Here is a 21,755-nt window from a genome sequence, read left to right as displayed (position 1 = left end):
CTGGACAGAATAGTACATGAAAGACTTATCGTTAGAAAAGTAACGGGAGCAATAGAAACTACACATGGCTGTAACATGGGTAGTAACGAGGCGCGCTACCGTAATATAGATAAAATACCAGAAGTAATGGCAAAGCTAAGAGTAACCTTCTCTGGACGTCTCTACCGAATGAGTCACATGCAAATATTTCTGTATTTATGGAAAAAGACTCGCCAGTAGCATGGATTGAAAAAATGAGAGGACTAGAAACAAACATCTTCAACGGATCGTAAATAACAGAAAGAAACCTTTTTAATGCTAAAGTACAGTATGTAGAACCTTTAAAGGTAGAAAAAAATAAGAAATGAGGAACAGTATGGACAAAAGAAAGGAAAAGACAACGTGGGGAGAAGATGGAGTACTGGAAAAAATAAGAAACAAGAATGAAGAGAGACCGAAGCTGATAGTGATCGTAGTTCGCTAATAATTTACAGGGCAGTAACAGGGTTCCACTAAGGCAGTATACTTCATCTGTTTAGACTTGTATATATTTTGAAAGTTCTTGAATCAAAATTCGCAGTTCTGTTTACTCTGAATTACCGGTCACCAGGCCAATCGGCAGACAGTACTTTCACATATATTATGTGACGTTCCGTTTGTCAACACTAAAATCGTAGTCTCTCATTCATACCGGACTCAGCTGAATGCGTATTCTTGTCATTTCCAAGAAGTATACGAAAATTTTCAGAATTCAAACTGTTGTTGCCTTCCCATTGTCGCTTGAGTGAGTATACATTCCTTTTACCCTTAGTGACACTGGCCGGTCTAAGTGGCCGAGCGGTTAAAGGCGCTACAGTCTGGAACCGTACGACCACTACGGTCGCAGGTTCGAATCCTGCCTCGGGCATGGATGTGTGTGATGTCCTTAGGTTAGTTAGGTTTAAGTAGTTCTAAGTTCTAGGGGACTTACGGCCACAGCAGTTGAGTCCCATAGTGCTCAGAGCCCCCCCCCCCCCCCCTTTAGTGACACACTATTCGGCAGATAGTACGACAGTGCGCTTTTCTCAAAGTCACACTTCGTGCTAGGAGTGTTGATACTTTTAAAAATATTCGGAATCCTATATATCGATATTTATAAAGATATGATCGGCCCTCGATACTCGAAAAAAGCACCCCATATCGACCGAAAAAAATATCGACGTACCGGCCTCTAAAAATATCGGCTGCACATTGTAAATATACTGCCAGTTTTAGAGCTCTATATTTAAGTTTTGATTTATAATTAGATATTTCGTATATCAACAAGCTAGCTCCCTGCTTGTACCCCTTCGAGCGAGAATTGAAAGGAGAAAGATGCACATTCACGACTGGCGATAACAACTTTGCTGTGGTAACTGGTTGTAAGTGTGAAAATAAACGATGCCCGATGGGTCCGTCGCTCGGTTTCGTCACATATCGGACTTGTCCGGGAACAGTTCATGTCGACTTCCCTGTTTTTTCATTTCTGCCAACGACAGCGACGTAGCATTTGTAGTGTCAAAATTGCGTGGTGAAGTTGAAGTTCCAGTTTCTGTTAGTAGCACCAGTTACGCATTTCCCTTCACACGTCTCCACCCACAGCAAAGACCAATATTGTCATTTAAATTTTTCTTCATAATTTTCAGCAACTGTTTTTGATGCTACCGTTGTGAAAAGATGACACACTAATTGAGTTAAAAAAAATTCAGAACTTTACCGGAAATTGCGAAAAATACAATCTAAAATAAAAATATCGGCACTCGATATTGCCATCTCGATATCGATGTATTGCCAATATGAAATATCGATGGAATGAACGCTTTAGGATGTCTGGTTAGGAGCCGTCCTTGAAGTAACCTGTTTCTTTCGTTGTGTCGCTGCGGTGCCAGCTGCCACTCAAGTTGCTGCTGCAGATGCAGTGCGATGCTCCAGCCATACGCCGAACACGATGGCCTTCCCTCTCGTTAGTGACACATGACTGTAACCCAGTCGTCTTGCGACCGTCCCTTCCCGTGTTCTGTGACCACATTCCTGCCAAGTCTTTCTGCAGTATCGCAGGAGGAACATCCAGCTATGTTAAACGACCTCTTTCAAACACACTGAGGTGTTGATCAATGCGTCTTTGTCGCCTTAAAAGCATTCTCGACAACGTCAGCTCACCACGTGCACTCTCAAAGGTAACTAACGCTGTCGACTGTTGAAGCGCGCATTCGAAACAAACCTGATTTGCATCCTCACAGCGGTGTACTAGCTCTGCTCTTATGCGACTGGTTCGACATTTGAGTTGACGTCATCTTTCAGTTGTACAAACACGCCTACCAACTTCTATTTCGCACTGCTTGGTGTTGGGATATTTTTCTCCGTCAGTGTAGTTAACGTTGGTTATCATACATTTTATATGTACCGAATGAGCTACTGAATTAAGTTCCGCCTGAACTACTGTCCTGATGTGTGTTTACCTGTGTTACAGATCCAGCGCGTCCTGCATCTCCGTCGTTCGTCGGACCGGTTGTTGAACATCGCCACACACACATCACAGCAGGTATGTACACTCGTAGTGGCCGTTACAGCAGCAAGTGAGTGTGCTGTGTGCCACAGGAGTAATGCAGTGTTCATACATGAGACGTATAAAAATACGTCAAACTTCAGGCATTTATTCGTGACATGAAAACATTACAAGAAGTTCATATGGAAATGTGTTCGACAATCCTTCGTTAGTGCCGTATGGAATTACTTATTATTCGTGGCCCAAAACTCTTACTTACCAGACACACTTGTATCTACAGAAATAGCTTGAAGTGACGACTTCCTGCTTCCATACATGACTTTTCCGTACGTCATGGAAAACGCCTGGTGTATTCCGCATTAAGTCAAATCCCTTTTGGATAGCCTCTCTGAGGACACTGGGTACGGGAATTGGATGCACCAAGGATTTTAAGCATCGCGAAAGGAAAAACGGAAAAAACCATTGGATTCAAATCTGGCGATCTGTACATAGGATCCCCCTCGACAAGTCCACGTCCTTAGAAACTGGTTATCGAGATACTGGCGATCTAATCCGTAGCAGGCGAGATGGAGCACCGGCGTGCATAAATGACATGGGTTGGATTTTTACTATCAAAACCGGTCTTCATCACAATTTATTTATTACGGTGACCAGTTTCGACCACTACTGTGGTCATCTTCAGACCAATGGGTAAGAACCTCCTTCTGGTGGTAAATCACATAGTAGTGATTTACCACCAGAAGGAGGTTCTTACTAATTGGTCTGAAGATACCACAGTAGTGGTCGAAACCGGTCACCGTAATAAATAGTGATGAAGACTGGTTTTGATAGTAAATATTTGTAACACATTGATCACTGTTCACTCCCACAATGTATTCAAAAGTAACATTCGTTGGATGTCTAGAGGTACTTCATCACGTAAATGAAGCGGTTCATGTGTGAAAAACTGAAGGCAAGTTTATCCTGTAAGACGTCGCGGAAATACATAGGCGCCAATGAGGAAAAGATGGAGGATTATGATGATGATTCCAACCCACACATTGAGGCTGAACCTCTATTGATCTCTGCCTTGTCGCAGGCACTTCATGAAGGTTATCGTAAATCCACTTTTTGTTTGACGCTGCCTGCTGTGATTTTCTCTCCTCTGCCAAACTTTTCATTTGAGAGTAGCATTTAGAACCTACGCCCTCAATTGTTTCTTGTATTTATTGCAGTCTCTCTCTTCCTCCACAATTTAACACCATCGACAGCTCCCTCGAGTAACTTAGAAGTTACTCCCTGATGTCTTGATGTCTTATCATCCTGTCCCTTTAGCGTTCTCGCTTCCCGCGCCCGGATTCCCGGGTTCGATTCCCGGCGGGGTCAGGGATTTTCTCTGCCTCGTGATGCCTGGGTGTTGTGTGATATCCTTAGGTTAGTTAGGTTTAAGTAGTTCTAAGTTCTAGGGGACTGATGACCATAGATGTTAAGTCCCATAGTGCTCAGAGCCATTTGAACCATCCCGTCCCTTCTTGTTGTTGGCGTTATCCATGTTATCCTCGACTATTCTGCGGGAGAACCACCTTTTTTGAGCACATTCTAAGCTGATTTCTGAACGAACCGTATGTTGCCTTTTGGATGTGTGTATAGTGTACTTGGTGTCTGTGCCAGGGAACCCCGTCGCATCTAAAAATAAAAAAACTGTCCCGCAGGCAAAAGGGGACGGGCTGTACGAACTGAGCCGGGTGGGAGGGGGGGGAGAAGAAGAGTGAGGAGGGGGGCACCACTATGAAGTTTTTGCCCCCTTCGGAAATATCCTAGATCCGAGCTGTCATTCACGTTCAGGTGCGTTTACACTGCCATTTGTATCGGCACATGTATGAGATACATGTATATGCGACTTTGCGACATGTATCGCGACTTGTATGAGTTGACAAGTATCAACCTCATACATGTATGAGCGTGCGTTTACACTGGTTGATATGTATCACTGTGCGATAGCTTTCGACGACGATTTGGAAGATTTCACATTTTTATGTGCTGGTACATTTGCTCTTTTGGAAGATAATAGGAAGAAAAGGCGGAGGAAGCGTAGATGGTGGCAGAGAGAGTTTCTCGCGAATTAACGCTAAAGGATGGCGCATATTTTAGAAATTATGTTAGGATGAGTATGGAGAATTTCCGCGGTTTGTTATCACTTGTGGCTCCTCTTGTGTCCAAAACCAACACAAACTTTCGGGAAGCGATTCCACCAGAGGATCAGTTGGCAGTAACACTCCGTTTTTTGGCCACTGGGGATTCCTCTTGAAACGAAGATTTCATTACAAAACATTTGCATTGTCGCGCGATTGGTAATGCCAACGTCTCACACACGATTGTCGGCATCCGTTGTCAACATTATCACGCGAGGCCGCCGGAATAACAGCAAAACATTGATATACGTGCCAGATGCATGAAAAAATTATATAATGTATTACATACTCTGATATATATAAAACTTTTACCTTCACTTCTTGGCATAAAACTTGCACAATAGCCTCGCAAACACGAAGAATAATGTTGCATATGGCACTTTTTGATGTTCTATGCAGATACATTAACGTCGAAACGATAGACGGCACCTCCAAAACTCAAACAGCCGCCAAAGAGCCTGGTACTACGCATGCGCTAATCGTCAAAATAAGCGGCAGACGACAAGACGACACGAAATGATAGTACTGCGCATGCGCGAGTTCTTCAAATGTCGCTCATACATGTCGCGTATATGGCCAAAAAGCTATATACAAAATGTATACGCGACGTGTATGAGCTCGAGGGTCCGCATACAAGTTCCGTGAATTTTTGTATGAGGTGATGTATCGCGACATGTCAAATTGACATGTCGCTCATACATGTCGCGATACATGTATCCCAGTGTAAACGTACCTTTACATTGTCATTGTTGACGCTAGGAGCCATTCTACATGATGCATAGTGAGGGCAGGCAGACCCGTCGTCAAGATTCCAGTCAACTGCTTGTGAAGATGACTATATTGCGCACAAGACACCATGACCTCTTCGCTTATGCGCTTACCATCGGAGAACAAGTAATGGACTCCTTGGAATATTCTGTGTCATAATGCACCATCGGTCGGATAATAGCAGCAGCCGGACGTTGGAATTGCCGTTCCATACGTAGGCTGCTGTTCACACCACAACGTAAACGGCTGCATCATTCGGAGTGCTGCCGTGACCGGAAAGCATTGAGTGCTGAGGGATGAGGTCGCATTGTCCTCACCTATGGATCGTGGTCTTTACTACCCCAGAGACGATCGTCGGCGACTATACGAGTAGTGGCAGCCTGTGGAGGAGAGCCATTCTTCCCATGTTCTGGGGAGGCCCAGCGGTGTTACTGCTGGTGATACGCTGTGGGGTGCCATCTGCATGACTTCTTGTCACGGCTGGTAGTGATTCAGGAACTCTGTCGGCACAACGGTACATCCTGCGTCCTCATGGGTTTATCGTGGTGCCTTTTTTTTCACCGCAATGTTGTTCTTGTTGTGGCCTTCAGTCCTGAGACTGGTTTGATGCAGCTCTCCATGCTACTCTATCCTGTGCAAGCTTCTTCATCTCCCAGTACCTACTGCAACCTACATCCTTCTGAATCTGCTTAGTGTATTCATCTCTTGGTCTCCCTCTACGATTTTTACCCTCCACGCTGCCCTCCCATACTAAATTTGTCATCCCCTGATGCCTCAGAACATGTCCTACCAACCTGTCCCTTCTTCTTGTCAAGTTGTGCCACAAACTCCTCCCTAATCCTATTCAGTACCTCCTCATTAGTTATGTGATCTACCCATCTAATCTTCAGCATTCTTCTGTAGCACCACATTTCGAAAGCTTCTATTCTCTTCTTGTCTAAACTATTTATCGTCCATGTTTCACTTCCATACATGGCTACACTCCATACAAATACTTTCAGAAACTACTTCCTGACACTTAAATCTATACTCGATGTTAATAAATTTATTATCTTTTTAAGAAACGGTGTCCTTGCTATTGCCACTCTACATTTTATATCCTCTCTCCTTCGACCATCGTCAGTTATTTTCCTCCCCAAATAGCAGAACTCCTTCACCACTTTAAGTGTCTCGTTTCCTAATCTAATTCCCTCAGCATCACTCGACTTAATTCGACTACATTCCATTATCCTCGTTTTGCTTTTGTTGATGTTCATCTTATATCCTCCTTTCAAGACACTGTCCATTCCGTTCAACTGCTCTTCCAAGTCCTTCGCTGTCTCTGACAGAACTACAATGTCATCAGCGAACCTCAAAGTTTTTATTCTTCTCCATGGATTTTAATACCTACTACTACCGCAATACCTGCCTACATATGGCACGAGTGTCTGTGAACCGTCTGCATGATGTTGAGGTACGTCTTCAGAACTGGCTGTGTTAGACAGTAGGATTGTTGATATTTTTAAACCTCGGGATACTGATATATCGATATTAATAAAATACGCTTGTCGACCCTTAACGTATCGAAAAATACACCGGTATATCGACGGAAAAAGTATCGACGCACAGACAAAAAAAAATATCGGCTGCATATTATAAATATACTACCAGTTTAACAGCTGAGTATTTAAATACTGATATATTGTTAGATATTCTGTACATCAACAAGGTAGCACCCTGCTTATCCCTCTAAGAGCAAGAATTGAAAGGAAAACGATGCACGTTCACGCTTGGCGATAACCACTTCGCTTACAGTGGTTGCTGCATGTAAGTGGCACAATAAAAGGTGTCCGATGGGTCCGCCGTTTGGTTTCACATATCGGATTTAGCTGGAACACTTCATGTCGACTTCCTTGTTTTTTCATTTCTGCAAACGCCAGCGGCGTAGCAGTTGCAGCGTCAAAATTGCGCGGTTAAGTGAAAAGTGCAGTATCTGTTGGTTGCACCGAGCGCCGATTTCATCATTGTATAGATTGTATTGTATGTTAACCGGGGACCTAGTAACGACGGAGAGGCTCCATCCCCGCCGCATCCGCAGTGGTCCACAACCCCACGACGACTACCGCAGTCCACTTCACCCCTCCGCTGACCCACACGGAACCCAGGGTTATTGTGCGGTTCGGCCCCCGGTGGACCACCCCTCCCCCCCCCCATCCCCAGGGAACGTCTCGCACCAGACGAGTGTAACCCCTATGTTGGCGAGGTAGAGTAATGGTAGTGTACGCGTACGTGGAGAACTTCTTTGCGCAGCAATCGCCGACATAATGCAATCGAGGCGGAATAAGGGGAACCAGCCCGCAGTCGCCGAGGCAGGTGGAAAACCGCCTAAAAACCTTCCACAGACTGACCGGTTCACCGGACCTCATCCGCCGGGCGGATTCGTGCCGGGGATCAGGCGCTCCTTCCTCGCCTGTAAACCGTGCATTTTTTTCCCAATAGTCTTTATTGAACAAACTAACAGTACATATATATACACTATGCAAGCGTTCTTCAAGGTACCATTTAAAAATATACAAATGGCTGTTAGTTAAACAAAAAATATTACAAAAACATTAAATACAACAAAATATAACATATTCTGTCTTCTTCCTTTTTTTCCGATGCATGAGAACGTGGATAAAGGTGTTGCATCATGTGACAGGTAGACATGGCACACCCCAACTTTGAGGAAGACGCTGCGGAGATAACCGGCAAAAGATTGTCGGTAAGATGGTTTTCGGGTGAGGGTGCTATGCGCGGTCACAACTTTGTACCAGAAGTCAAGGACTGTATGCGGACCACTCTGAAAGAGGTATTCTAAAGCCTGTCCTCGAAACCAGATGAGGGCATGGTGCTTAGCAAGAGAGTAGTGAAATGTCTGGGGCAACAACAGGAAATCCGGGGTTACCGTCGTTGGCGGGGCACGGAGGTAAAAGCCCACGATTCGTTGGATGAGGAGCCATACGTTTTGTTTCATGGGGCACGTAAGACGGTGCTCGTCGGTGTCTTCGAGCTGACAGTCAGGGCAGAGTGGGGAGATGGCCAGTCCTATGCGATAAAGTCGGTTATTAGTAGGGAATTTGCCATATAGTAAAACATACCAGAGTGCAGACACAGACGACGGAAAAAGGGTTGATGCACACACCCCCAAACCGTTCGCCAGTTAATGTCAGGGTGCTGTAGCACCATGGGGGAAAATCATCGGTAGAAGTTGGCGTTAGACAGCACGGCCAACCGGGCCAACACCGACTCAGAGGAAGGCCTTGGCGCTTGTTGGTGACGTCACGTCAGCTAGGCACGGCGAACGCCAGGTCTGTTGCAGGCAGAAACGCCTGGGCGTGCTTTTCACTATAAATCTCTTATTTTTGGACAAAATGTTTGGTATTGTTCTGGATTCTGCAGTTTTATTTAGATGAAAGATTTTCTTACTATCGTAAAGCTACAAATGAAGATCATAGTTCTGTATTACTGAATCCTGTCGAAACAAACGTGCATCAATATGAGAAGATGTTTTGCCCCATTGCAAGCTTCGGAAATTTTACATTCAAGTAACTATATTTACTTGATCCATTTTGTCATCGAAACTTACCCCAACCCCCTTACAATTAACTCGTTTCTTTTATTTATTTTCGTTTGACATCGTCACTGGAAATGTGAACTAATTTACATGTGTAAAAGTCCAACTGTTGCCAGTCATTATATTACAGTCGTTTTCAACTAAAGGAATTCTAAACAGGAAACAAAATAGCTTCATATATCGAAAATACTGCTGAGCTTAAACTTTTTTAAACATGCGCATAAGAAAAGATAAATATTCCCCTCTTGCAACTGAAAGGAGAAACTTTATAAGATAAAAAAAAAATTTATTTGATAAAACCAGTATCTCTCTTTTGCCTCTTCTTCTGTCCCCTACCCCCTCCACCAACCTGTACAATCGCAAGATATTTCATTAACATTCAGTGCTCCTCACCCCATAGTCAACCAAGATACCTAAAGAAGAGCACCAATATGTTCACAGTTTCTTGTAAAAGCAACCCAGTACAAACGTAACTTCCTCAGATTTACAAATAAGGTAAAGAAGCACGAATTCTGTTGCTGCTGGACCATGAAGTTATTTTTGTATGTCAATCCTTAAAGCAGGTGGAAATTTAAGTTCAGGAGTACACTATTTGTTAAGAAGTGTAATGAATTGCAGAATTGATTGCAGAAATCTCTCAGAACAATGTGTGTTGGTCAACTACCGCCAATAGTTTCACATTTTCCTGTGTCAGAGAGGGAGACACCACCATTATGAGTTTTATGCCTGCAAGAGACCTGGCGTTCGCCGTGCCTAGCTGACGTGACGTCACGAACAAGCGCCGAGGCCTTCCTTTGAGTCGGTGTTGACCGGGCAGGCTCGATTTCATCATACTTCTCCAAGACCAGTCTTGTCATTTAGATTTCTGCTCTTCAGCGTCAAAAACTGTTTTTGAAGAATGCCGATGTGAAGAAATAGCACACTAGTTGCGTTAAAAATGGTTTTTGCACTCATTCTAATTGTTCCCCCCGAGCAGTCGGTCTGCTACTTTGTGCCAGCTATACTTCCTTCACACAGTCAACAAGAGAGATTGGACGTGATGAAAACTCATAAAGTAGTAAGACTCCTTCACGCAGTGAAAGTAAAATGTCTACAACAATTTCAGAAGAGCAACTTCAAATATTTATCGGAAATAGCAAAAAAATGGAATATAAGATAAAAATATGCGCACCAGATACTGCCACTTCGATATCGACACGAAAACGACGTCGCCGATGTATATCATTTTTTGGAAGAAAATATTGATATTTTAACAGTGCTGCTGGACTAATGCAACCATCCTCAGATGCAGAATTACTGTGCTGCGGTCGCCGCCATCCCTGTGTTAAAGAGCTCAGCATAGCGTCCTCATGCCGCTCTTCCTTTGCGGTCAGAGAACTCACAGACGAGACGTGCATATCGGCCACATCATCATCATTAACCCCTCACTACATTCGCTGTTTAAACTGACGTTAGTTACGTCGCGGGCTATTTTTCAAACGCAAAAATAAAAACCATCTGAAACTTATTTACTTCTGTGTTTCTCTAAACTGTTGTTACAGAATCAATAAAAGCAAGGCTGATATTTATGAAAAATCAATATTTATCAATAAACAGTCTTACCAATAGTCGAGGCCCTTACATGAACTTACTCCTCTGACAGCGTATTGTGGTATTATGAACACTGAACAAATTCTCAGCTGCCACGATCGCTAAAATCCTTTATTCACATAGATGATTGGTTTCGGCAATTCCGTGTTGCCATCTTCAGATCTGTGTTTACATAATGACGTAAACATAGATCTGAAGATAGCATAGGGAATTTACCGAAACTGGTCATCTATATGAATGAAAGATTTTCGCGATCTTGGCAGTTGAGAATTTATTCAGTGTTCACCATAAATTAATACTGGCCTCTTACATAGAGTTTCTGAAATTCATTTAAAAAATTAAAGAAAATCTACTTCAACAATGTTCAGAAATAAACTGCAAAGAAGAAATGAGTTTCAATACAGACAGTAGGTACATGCACGAGTGAACTAACAAGGGAACCTCCCCAACGCACCCCCCTCAGATTTAGTTATAAGTTGGCACAGTGGATAGGCCTTGAAAAACTGAACACAGATCCAGAATGAGATTTTCACTCTGCAGCGGAGTGTGCGCTGATATGAAACTTCCTGGCAGATTAAAACTGTGTGCCCGACCGAGACTCGAACTCGGGACCTTTGCCTTTCGCGGGCAAGTGCTCCACCAACTGAGCTACCGAAGCACGACTCACGCCCGGTACTCACAGCTTTACTTCTGCCAGTTTCTGAACACAGATCAATCGAGAAAACCGGAAGAAGTTGTGTGTAACTGTGAAAAAATAAGCAAAATATACAAACTGAATAGTTCATGCGCAAGATAGGCAACATCAAGGATAATGCATGCACAGGAGCGCTGTGGTCAGGTGGTTAGCGTGAGCAGCTGCTGAACGAGAGGTCCGTGGTTCAAGTCTTCCATCGGGTGATAAGATTACTTTCTTTATTTTCGTAAAGTTATGATCTGTCCGTTCGTTCATTGACGTCTCTGTTCACTGTAATAAGTTTAGAGTCTGTTTTGCGACCGCACCCCAAAACCGTTGCGATTAGTTGACGAAAGGACGTGCCTCTTCAGTGGGACCCGAAAACATTTGATCGCAAGGTCATAGGTCAACCGATTCCTCTACAGGAAAACACGTCTGATATATTCTATACGACACTAGTGACGGCATGTGCGTCACATGACAGGAATATGTTGTCGACCCACCTAACTTGTACACTTGGCGAATGGGTAAAAAGATTCTTCTACCTTGCCCGATTTAGGTTTTCTTGTGGATGTGATAATCACTCCAAAAAAGTGATGAAAACATAAGAGTTTGTGACATAAACTGAAAATAAAAAATTAAACTTTTCACTCGAGGGAAGACTTGAACCAAGGACCACTCGTTCTGCATCTGCTCACGCTAACCACGGGACCACGGCGCTCCTGAGTTCACCCATCCTTGATGTTACATATGTTGCGCATGGACTACTCAGTTTTTTATATTTTGCTTATTTTTTCATAGTTCCACACAACGTCTTCCTGTTTTCTCGATTGATCTGTGTTCAGTTTTTCAAGGCCTGTCCACTGTGCCAACTTATAACTAAATCTGAGGGGGGGGGGGGGGGGGGTGCGATGGGGAGGTTCCCTTGTAAGCACTTATTTTCGTTCACCGCAGTCAAGACATACCTTTTTGTCAATGGAATTGATTTTACACATGTACCTGGATTTTTTGCATTTAGACCATGTTTCTGCAGTTTTTTATCCTTAATGCGTGTTCGTGTGTGGTATCCTGACAACTCTGACTTTTTTCGCTGACTCGCTCCCGCTTCCACTTGTTCCACAGATTTTAGTCGTCACCAAATCCGGCATTCGATATGGCGTCATCCTATCAAATACTTTATATTTATTAAAATAAATAGCCCAAGTCTCTAAGTAATAAAGTGCTATGGCATAGAAAGCCATTGTCCCTTCCTCAAATATCGAAATCAAATTAATTCTTTCTTGTTTAGGGTTCTCATTCTTTAATTTGTTCAAATTCATCTTGATTTGCATGCCAATAAAACTGACAGTTTTTCCTTTCGTTCATACCTCTTTCAGTGTCGATTAATATATTTATTTCAATTATCGAGACTTTATTCTTCTCCAGGCTTTTGAGATCTCTCTTCAAGCCGGGCGCGGTGGCCGAGCGGTTCTACGCGCTTCAGTCTGGAACCGCGCGACTGCTACGGTCGCAGGTTCGAATCCTGCCTCGGGCATGGATGTGTGTGATGTCCTTAGGTTAGTTAGGTTTAAGTAGTTCTAAGTTCTAGGGGACTGATGACCACAGCAGTTGAGTCCCATAGTGCTCAGAGCCATTTGAACAACTAAAGGTAACGTCTTTTAAGCCTTATGGTGCGATGCGTCGATGTCCATACTGTAAAATGAACCATCTCGCAGTTGTTTTATGCATTCGGACACGGCATGTGCTGCGAGAATATTTTCAATAATCGCTGCAGCTTTGGTCCTGGTTGTAGACTGCTTTGCAGCGATTTTGGAGTCAGGATACGTTGCGGCATTTAGTTTTACTGTACAGTCAAGAGAACAAGGATTAATGATGGTTCGGTTCTTAGTTCTTCAATTTTGAGCAATTCTTCCTGACAAACGTCTTTAATCATAAATGTAGAAACAGGCTTTGATATAGATCCCACTGCGAATCTGTTTGTATGATTCTTGGTAGAAATATGATGCCTCACATCTGTCTTACCTCCGTGAGTTACTGAGTCGAAACAGTTACTACAAATCTACATAACGCTTCCTCATCCGTACATCCATCCTTGGCAAAAAAACACTTTTCCTTTCCAGCTGCAGGCATTTTCGTAAGCTTCGATAAGTTTATTAGTCGGAGACAGTCGACAGTAACTCTAGTCATAAATACACGTCACTACACTCTCCATATCCTGTATACCCACAGCAAACACTTCAAACATTACTAACTTTCACCCGTTGTTCGTATTACGTTTAGAAAGAATCGTCTAATGAGATCGCTGGTAAAATGATAACTGCAAGTTTCTTCCGCGTAGCGCTGCTTAGAGTTCCAGCGTCGCGCTATGGAGAAGTCTCGTAGTTTTTTCGAATGACGGCGCCAGGTCTAGAACGTTCTTACATCGTCGATACACCTTGTCAACATAAACTTGCTGACATGGATCAAACTGAGGCTGCATTTACGTGTTGCGTAAACAGATCTTCAGCACTTGAGCCAAGCTCGTAACAGTATTTTGCAAAATCCGGAGAAAATTGGGTCCAGTGGGGGTGTTGGGACAAGCACGACCTTAACAGTGACGGTCCCGATATATCGGGACGGATGGCAATCCTAAGATACAAAGATAAAAGGAGCTAAGGAATGAAACAAAATGCAGTTTGTCAAGAGCTAGCTGATGCTACCCAGAAAATGGTCCTGATCGTATTCCGAAATATTGTCGGTGAAGTTCAGTTTCACCGTGTTCGGTGTAGCAGTTACATAGAGATTAGCACGAGACAGGAAATGTAACCCACCGAAAGACTAAAGACTCGTAACAAAAAAAAGGAGAAAAAAGCCACATTGTCAACCTACTGTAAGCGACGTTGACGGGGAACTTTCGAGTAGCTTTAGACAAGGCATCCAGTTTCAGAACTGCTGAGAGCTTGTTCCGTGCCAGAAACGCGAGACGCCTGATTGCCAAAGTTTTGGCACAGACGGCAACTACGTGACGTTGCTTGCCGTTCTGAAGCGCTTTCGCTTCACAAGGACAGCACAAAAAGATGACTCAAGCATTACCCTAGCCCCGTCGGTACCGTTTGCTCTGCAGAAAGTACGGGGTGTGACGCAGGACTACCGATTTACTACTCAATTGCCATTAGGGATAACGGTTTTGTGCGTATCGGACGCACATCGCCGTCTTGCAACGAAAATTTTATAAATTTATTGTAATTCAGTGACCGCTCCGATCATTAAGCTGGCGATTAGTTTCGGCCTGCGGAGTTGGCAGGGCTAAAATACAGGGAGCGAAAGGCTATTTACAATTTGTACAGAAACCAGATGGCAGTTACAAGAGTTGAGGGACATGAAAGGGAAGCAGTGGTTGGGAAGGGAGTAAGACAGGGTTGTAGCCTCTCCCCGATGTTGTTCAATCTGTATATTGAGCAAGCAGTAAAGGAAACAAAAGAAAAATTCGGAGTAGGTATTAAAATTCATGGAGAAGAAATAAAAACTTTGAGGTTCGCCGATGACATTGTAATTCTGTCAGACAGCAAAGGACTTGGAAGAGCAGTTGAACGGAATGGACAGTGTCTTGAAAGGAGGATATAAGATGAACATCAACAAAAGCAAAACAAGGATAATGGAATGTAGTCAAATTAAATCGGGTGATGCTGAGGGGATTATATTAGGAAATGAGACACTTAAAGTAGTAAAGGAGTTTTGCTATTTGGGGAGCAAAATAACTGATGATGGTCGAAGTAGAGAGGATGTAAAATGTAGGCTGGCAATGGCAAGGAAAGCGTTTCTGAAGAAGAGAAATTTGTTAACATCGAGTATAGATTTAAGTGTCAGGAAGTCATTTCTGAAAGTATTTGTATGGAGTGTAGCCATGTATGGAAGTGAAACATGGACAATAAATAGTTTGGACAAGAAGAGAATAGAAGCTTTCGAAATGTGGTGCTACAGAAGAATGCCGAAGATTAGATGGGTAGATCACATAACTAATGAGGAAGTATTGAATAGGATTGGGGAGAAGAGAAGTTTGTGGCACAACTTGACCAGAAGAAGGGATCGGTTGGTAGGACATGTTCTGAGGCATCAAGGGATCACCAATTTAGTATTGGAGGGCAGCGTGGAGGGTAAAAATCGTAGGGGGAGACCAAGAGATGAATACACTAAGCAGATTCAGAAGGATGTAGGTTGCAGTAGGTACTGGGAGATGAAGAAGCTTGCACAGGATAGAGTAGCATGGAGAGCTGCATCAAACCAGTCTCAGGACTGAAGACCACAACAACAACAACTGCGAAGTTAATTTTCAGGGCAGGCCTACTAAAGCTAAAATACGAACATTTTATTTTTATTTATTTATTCGATTGGGTGAAATGCAGTTTAAAAATACAAGCATATAACATTAGTATACGTACACCATGTGATCTAAAGTATCCCGACACCCCCCAAAAACATACGTTTTTCAAGTAAGGTGCATTGTGCTGCCAGGTACTCCATATCAGCGACCACAGTGGTCATTAGACATCGTGAGATAGCTGAATGGGGCGCACCGCGAAACTCACGGACTTCGTACGTGGTCATGTGATAGGGTGTCACTTTTGTCATACGTCTGTACGCGAGATTTCCACACTCCTAAACATCCCTAGGTTCACTGTTTCCGATATGATAGTGAAGTGGAAACTTGAAGGGACACGTACAGCACAAAAGCGTACAGGCCGACCTCGTCTATTGACTGACGGAGAAATGGCTCCAAGCACTATGGGACTTAACATCTGAGGTCATCAGTCCCCTAGACTTAGAACTACTTGAACCTAACTAACCTAAGGGCATCACACACATCCATGCCCGAGGCAGGATTCGAACCTGCGAACGCAGCAGCAGCAGCAGCAGCAGCGCGGTTCCGGACTGAAGCGCCTAGAACCACTCGGCCACAGCGGCCGGCTTAATGACGGAGAACGGCGGCTGTTGAAGAGGGTCGTAATGTGTAATAGGCATACATCTATCCAGACCATCACACAGTAATTCCAAACTGCATCAGGATCCACTGCAAGTACTACGACAGTTTGGCGGTAGGTGAGAAAACTTGGATTTCATTGTCGAGCGGCTGCTCACAAGCCACACATCACGCCGGTAAAAGCCAAACGGCGCCGCGCTTGGTGTAAGGAGCGTAAAAATTGGACGATCGAACAGTGGAAAAACGTTGCGTGGAATGACGAGCACGGTACACAATGTGGCGATCCGATGGCAGGGTGTGGGTATAGTGTTATGGTGTGGTTGTGTTTTTCATGGAGGGGGCATGCACCCCTTGTTGTTTCGCGTGGCACTATCACAGCACAGGCCTACATTGATGTTTTAAGCACCTTGTTGCTTCCCACCGTTGAAGAGCACTTTGGGGATAGCGATTGCGTCTCAGTACGATCAAGCATCTGTTGATAATGCACGGCCTGTGGCGGAGTGGTTACACGACAATAACATCCCTGTAATGGACTGCCCTGCACAGAGTGCTGACCTGAATCCTACAGAACTCTTTTGGGACGTTTTGGAACGCCGACTTCGTGCCAGGCGTCAACGACCGACATTGAAACCTCTCCTCAGTGCAGCACTCCGTGAAGAATAGTCTGACATTCCCCAAGAAACCTTCCAGCACCTGATTGAACGTATGCCTGCGAGAGTGGAAGCTGGGCCAACACCATTTTGAATTCCAGCATGACCGCTGGAGTGTGCCACGAACTTGTAAGTCACTTTCAGCCATGTGTTCGGATGCTTTTGATCACATAGTGTAAGAAAATTACGAAAATACAAAACTACATGTAAAACTAACTAAATGTCAATATATAAGTTCCTAATCCATGTAAGAGCTGTATCATCAACTTTCATGAGGTCGCTCTAGCTCCCCCGATAGGAACGCAAGTGGCATTAATCTCTAATGTGATGACTGTCTGTTTCGGAGCCCCACAGTCACGAAGCGGAGACTCTGCAACATCCCATTTGTAAAGAGTGTCTGCCCTCCGTGTCCAGTGCGAGGTCTGTTCAATTTGACACATGGGTTACTGTCGAGTTCTGTGCCAGCAGCATCACAATTACTTTCGGAATCACTCACGCTCTTCAGTGACTTTTCTGATCCCACAGATCTCTCATCCCGGTATTACTGGCATCTAGCTGTTCTGCTTGCCTTAGTGGTGGGTTTCTTGAATGGAGTCTATTTCGGTGGACTTGGTATGTCTTCATGTATGAATAATTCAAGGTTCTCCTGTAGCTTGCGGCACTCCCTAAGCAAGACCTCGCTTCTGTGGAGTGCGGGTGGTCAAATGTTGCTCGGCAGAGGAAGCCAACAAATCGTTGTTGGTCCGATAGCCCCAGTTATTAACTGCATAGCGTGGATCGATTGGACGTCGATCAAGATGGCGTCGCAGTTGTGTAGCCACACCGGGGCACAATACTCGGCTGCTGGGAAGACCAGCGTAATGGATGATGTGCGCGAGGTATATGCTGAAGCTCCCCATGTCACTCCACACCATTTTTGAATAATAGTGTTTTATTTTCAAGATGTTTTCTGTATGAAAGGGTGCGGTCAAAGGCGACACCAATTTACTTACGGTACTTGTTTGGCAAAGAGATTTTCACTCTGAGCTCCGCGTTAGCTTGTTTGTTGTTCAGAAGCAATGTCCATACTTCAGTTTTACTTGTACTGGGTTTTAAGTCGCCACTTTCTAAAATAGCGCTTAGCGGCTAGATCTCCTGTGAGAATTGTCACTGCTTGTCGGAGATCCTTGGTTCTACAAGCAAGAGCGATATCGTCCGCGTAGCATTATTTCTGATAAACATGGATAATGGTGGAAAAAAAGACTAGTACGCTTCTTCAACATCCTAGATAGTGGATCAACGAGCTAAAGAGAACAAAAGTAGTGGCAGTTTTGAAACTAGGGAAACCAGCTAATAAACCTCAAAGTTTCAGACCAATTTCCATTTTGAGCTGTACTTACAAACTCTTGGAGAGGCTCATTTATAACAGAATTAGCGGCTCCGTTCTGGAACATATCCCAACTGAGCAAGCAGGTTTCAGCCCACAGAGAATTTGCCCTGTGTGGGGGTGTGTGTGGGGGGGGGGGTGTGGGGGTGTGGGTGTGGGGGTTTGGGTGTGGGGGTGTGTGTGTGTGGGGGTGTGTGTGTGTGGGGGGAGGGGGGGTTTGTGTGTGTGTGGGGGGGGGGGGGGGGGTTTGTGGGGGGGAGGGGGGTCGTGGAGGGGGAGGGTTGTAAGGGGGGGTTGTGGGGGGGGGTGTTGTGTATGGGGGGGTGTTGTGTATGGGGGGGGGTGTTGTGTATGGGGGGGTGTTGTGTATGGGGGGGTGGTGTGTATGGGGGGGGGGTGTTGTGTATGGGGGGGGGGTGTTGTGTATGGGGGTGGGGGGGTTTGTGTGTGGGTGTGTGGGTGTGGGGGGGGAGGGGGGGTGTGTGGGGGGTGTGTGGGGGGTGGGTGGGGGGGTGGTGGTGTGGGGGGGGGTGGAGGTGTGGGGTGTGGGGGGGGGTGTGGGCGTTCAGTAAGTAATGCAACACATTTTTTTTGCCAATTCTTCGATTGAAAAAAATTAGGTATTCGTTGTGGGGCATAGTGGAATATTATTCCCGCTTCAGAGCCTATAGTTTCACGAAGTTCAGGTAGGTGCCTGCACTAAACGTAGTCTTCAGAGTGGCGTCTGTAATGAAGGTGTGTTCCTAGCAGAAAGCTGTCAATGAATTTCTTCCGCCGACCGGCGTGAAGCGCCTAGAACCGCTCTGCCAGTCTGGAACACCGCGCCCGCTACGGTCGCAGGTTCGAATCATGCCTCGGGCATGGATGTTTGATGTCCTTGGGTTAGTTAGGTTTAAGTAGTTCTAAGTTCTAGGGGACTCACGACCTCAGATGTTAAGCCCCATAGTGCTCAGAGCCATTTGAACCAAGTTTTGAATTTCTTTCGGCTAAAAACCAGAGCATCGTAGATATTCAAAGGCGTTTCCAGAATGTCTACGGAGGCCTGGCAGTGAGTAAAAGGATGGAGAATCATTGGACGAGGCGTTTGTCATCATTGCAACAAGGTCGCGCAAACCTGTATGACGTCCCGCGTGCCAGCCGGCTATACAAAGCTTCGACTCCTGTAGTGTTGGAACGTGCGGACACTCTCATCCGAGGTGATCGACGGATAACAAACACCTCGTTGCAGAACTGGACGTCTCTGTTAATAGTGCTGACAGACTCGCGCACCAGCTGGGATACTCAAAGGTGTACAACCGCTGGGTCCCTCGCCGCCAAACAGAAAACGGTAAAGAGTAACGAAGGACTATCTGTGAAGAGTTTCTTGTGTGTTACGAGGATAATCGTGACACTTTTTTGTCGAACTGCGTTACAGGCGACGAAAGATGGGTTCACCAATTCGAACCGGAAACAAAAGGGCAATTCATGGAGTGGCGCCGCACTACATGTTCCCCGAAAACAAAGTTCATAGCCGCATCGTCGGCGTCGGTGTTCTGAGGCTCTGATAGGTATAACGGCTCTTCCTCTTGATGATTTGATTTGGTTTGATTTGTACTTGGCCTCGGCTAAAACTCGGTGACAGTCGGTAGAGTGTTCAGATCGTTATCAAGTTCCGAAGACGACGTTACACAAAATAACAGTGCTGAACCGAAATGTCGACGTGCGTGAGAAATTTATTTCGCCAAGAATCGTAATTAATCGTTCGTAATCGATGTTTAACCGATTAATGATGAAATATTAATGATAAAACCAATACAGTCACATCCACAACAAATTCGCTACAAGCTTGTCGTAATTTCAAGTATCTAAGAAATCGTAACAGTGGGCTTGTTATTTGAGTCAAAGATTCTACACAAGCGCCGAGCGCTACAGTCAAATTTTATCGCTGCGCGTAATCATTACTCGGGAGTTTCATGTCAATAATTTGATAGAATTTTAAATCAGAAATGCACGACTTGGCACGAGAGGGTGTTTTATTGCACAATATCAGTCACTTCCTAACCGAGCCTTCAGAAGAAAACTTTCCCAGGTGTTGGGGGGATTTAAATTATATGCTTCGGACCTATCACTGAAGTTCCATAAACCAGTGGCTATTATGAATGAAAATTGTCTATCAGTGTTCGTTGCCTAAATCACTGTTTAAGTGATGTTCAGTTATCTAGTTAAAAGTTCACTTTATTCTAGTAGGTAAAAGTCCTCCGTTCGAATTCTAATGCCGTGATATTTGAAGTCAGAAGGTCGTATTACTGCGTCGTCATAGATCGCAATTATTCAATCTCAAATACAATCAAAGCGCGCCTACATGTACGAGCATTCAAATGTATGACCTGCTTCGGCTAACTCTCGTAACGTAGTGACAATGCATTGAATTATACTTAGTCATTACTCAACGATTCCCAAAGAGTACTCATACGGAGTATTCTTTGGGATCGTTGGTTCTAATTTGCGAATGTTGATTTATGCTAATTTTGCGATTTATTATGATTTTGATTTTAATTTTACTGAAATTTAATCTTTCTTTCGTAGATTGCTAAATTGTCAAGTCTCCGATTCCTGATTTAATTACTTGTTATTGTCCTGATAATAGTGATAAATGGAACTTCGTTCGCTTATTCACTTTTCTGGGAATTTGGGACTTTGAGGGAAATCTTTGGGGTATTGGGAGCTAATTTTTGATTTTTATTTCTCGTCCGAGGAAGTGGCATTACAAAGGGTTACTCTGTTCGATGTCTCTCGTGATGCAACGACCAACTCGGAAGTGTGTTGCGCTATCCTCATGAAATTGAAGAAACGGCTTCAGCTTGTTCATGGACACAAAAATGCAAACCAACTACTTCTTTATGACAACACAAAGCCTGATAAGTCTGCGCACCCGAGAGTAGTTCACAAAACTTCATTGGACTGTACTCTCTCATACCCCCTAGAGACTGGATCTCGCACCTTTCGACTTAATCTGTCTGGTCTAATGAAGGATGCAATCCAGTACATGGATGAAGAAGAGATTATTGGAGCAGCAAGACGTTCACTCTGACGTCGACCAGTGGAGTGGTCCCATACGGACAAACAGGACCTCCTAGTAAGGTGGCGTAAGGTAGTCGCTTTATGCTGAAAAATAGGGTTTTGTAGCCAGAAGTGGGGAATAATGTGGTTTGGATACATGGATAGAACCAACCTGCATTCGGAAAAAAGTGTATTGTATTACTTATTGAACGCTTTTCGTAAATTAAGTCCCCCGCTGCTGTATTGTCTGCTGAAGGGATTCAGGTACGGTTTTCATATTCACGAGGGAGGTTTGTGTACATTCGAGGGTAACTTCGGAGAAAGTTACAATTTATTATGGCATTTATCGAATGCTGCGTCACACCGCAAAGTGACGCAGATACACACACTATTTTCCAACATACGGGTAGTAGCAAAGTCTCTGTGAGCAAAGGTTGGAATGT

At 44.3% G+C, this 21,755-nt stretch overlaps 1 protein-coding gene across 2 annotated transcripts in view; it reads left to right on the top strand.

The window, feature by feature from the left end:
* The window catches only part of LOC124551337 (pyruvate carboxylase, mitochondrial), a 428,917-nt gene that overhangs the window by 251,932 nt on the left and 155,230 nt on the right, over nucleotides 1–21,755 (top strand). For both annotated transcript variants that reach the window (XM_047126360.1, XM_047126362.1), the window contains one exon: nucleotides 2,468–2,539. The gene's annotated coding sequence lies outside the window, so the exon portion shown is untranslated. The remainder of the gene's footprint in view (nucleotides 1–2,467; nucleotides 2,540–21,755) is intronic.

The sequence above is a fragment of the Schistocerca americana genome, chromosome 9, assembly GCF_021461395.2.
Source record: "Schistocerca americana isolate TAMUIC-IGC-003095 chromosome 9, iqSchAmer2.1, whole genome shotgun sequence".
In the NCBI taxonomy this organism is placed as follows: domain Eukaryota; kingdom Metazoa; phylum Arthropoda; class Insecta; order Orthoptera; family Acrididae; genus Schistocerca; species Schistocerca americana.
Note: the sequence above shows the minus strand (reverse complement) of the source record. Positions and strands in the feature narration are given on the sequence as shown.